Source organism: Cynoglossus semilaevis, chromosome 4 (genome assembly GCF_000523025.1).
Source record: "Cynoglossus semilaevis isolate Cse_v1.0 chromosome 4, Cse_v1.0, whole genome shotgun sequence".
Taxonomy (NCBI): domain Eukaryota; kingdom Metazoa; phylum Chordata; class Actinopteri; order Pleuronectiformes; family Cynoglossidae; genus Cynoglossus; species Cynoglossus semilaevis.
The window spans coordinates 1,698,956-1,700,877 of NC_024310.1; the positions used below are offsets into that span (position 1 = coordinate 1,698,956).

Genomic DNA, 1,922 nt, shown 5'->3' on the forward strand with positions numbered 1-1,922 from the left:
TCCCCTTCATTTCACTTTGCTGCTTTTGATTGTAAAGACCACCAACCAATCAACGAGACTTCAGAGTGAGGCTCCTCCCCCTCGGCCTCCAGGGCTCAGGTTTGCTGGTGTCTGGAGTGGGTTTTTTTTTTTGTTTTACTACATTTATGGATTTATCTTTAAATACATCAAAGACAACTAAACATGTAAATAAAACGACATGAATCTAAATGTTCTCGTTAAAATAGTGAAGTCCAGGTTCTCATACAACAACCATTTACACAAAAGTTTTTGCATTTTTAAAAAGAATGCAAATCTCTTTTTTGTCAATTGCCCCTTTGCTTTGTGTGAGTGTGATTTTTTACCTGTTGTGGTCAAACAACCAAGCTCCAGATATTCACTGTATGAGAAAACACCAAGAAATAACTATTTCTGTTTAGGTGCTGAGTTACAAAACCACTACTAAAATCAATGGAACCTGGTTGAGCTGCACAACGTGTTGCTACATTTGTTTATGTCTAACCAACAGTATCAGCTTTGCTGCTACAGCTTTCTGGCTTTTTGTTAAAGTTTGGGCCAAGCTTCAGGGTCTGGGTTTAACTACGTTTCCTTTTGTTGAAAATATTTCCAGACTTCTGACTGACTTTAAATCTACTCCCCAAAAAAACCAGCTTATCTCTGAGCTCTGTGAGCCCGGGGTGAAGAGCGCCACTCTGGATTTCCTGTCTATCTTGTTACAGTCAGAATACCTTCTCAAAGAGTAGTAGTAGTAGTAGTAGTAGAGAGAAAAAAAACTGCAATACTGAAGTACTAAAACTTATCTTAATCTTAAACTGCAATACTGAAGTACTAAAACTTTAATCTAAATCTTTATCTTTGATTAAATAACACAGACTACTAACAAGCCTAACGATGAGATGGAATCATCTGTCGGGGCTTTTGTTTCTGACTGACTGTGTCTGTAGTGCATAAAAAGGTGTGGTCTGTTCAGGTGACACGGAGTAAATCATATTTAGTTTAGAGTGTGTTCTGAGGAGGAGAAAATACTGAGCATGCATTCAACCCTGCTGTGGTTCTATCAGTGGTTCTCAGATCAGACTAGGAGGCGTCCATGTTGGCTGTGCCTGCTGCTGGAAGTCTTCAACTGGCTGTGAAAAAAACACCATCCTCTTCTCCCCTCCTCTGTCACACTTCCTCCTCTCTTTTTCTTGTGCATTCCTTGACAAAAACAGACTAAACTAAACTGCTTCAGCATGTCTCTCAACCAACGACAGCCTGATTTCACTAGGAACAGCCTGCGCTAACAACACTGACCTGAACCACTGGCCGTAGTAACTAAAACTAGTATGTGGAGAACCAAACCCTAGACCACTCTGAGGTCCGCAGCGTTATCTCTTCCAGCACCTTCCCTGACCGTGTCCCTGATGTGACACGTTTCTCTTTCCACCTTTGAGATGTTTGCTGCTCAACTCTAATTCCCTGGTTCGCTCTCCTCACCTCTCGGCTGCTTGGAAATATAAACAGCGACACGCCTAAACATGCCTTGATATTTTTAAGCTTTTCAAATAATCCATTGGATTTTCATTTATTTTTAAAATCCTAACTCCTCCTGCTGTAACTTCCTGGACACCCATGGGGTCACAGACCCCCTGTTGAACACCTCTGATTAGTTGAGTATGTATATTTACAGTATCTTTCATCAGAAATATTCCCTAACATGACAACAACAAATATCCATATATATCGATGAAACAGAAAGATAAATATCAGCCGCTAGATGTCAGTGTTGCTCCTTTTAAATCTGTTTGTTCTGGTTAAACCTTGGTTCTCTACATACGTTTCCATTCCAACATGTTAGGAGTTGATTTTTGGGTGGCTGGATGGTGGGACCATTTTTTAGCTGGTAGATGTTACCTGTTAACCCCTCCCTCCCCAAAACCCCC

The 1,922-nt window shown here is 40.7% G+C and overlaps 1 protein-coding gene across 1 annotated transcript in view; it reads left to right on the forward strand.

Annotated features, from left to right (window-relative positions):
• LOC103377638 (clathrin heavy chain 1-like) overlaps positions 1-1,922 on the forward strand; it is a 22,390-nt gene that overhangs the window by 15,973 nt on the left and 4,495 nt on the right. The gene's annotated exons all lie outside the window — the stretch shown is intronic.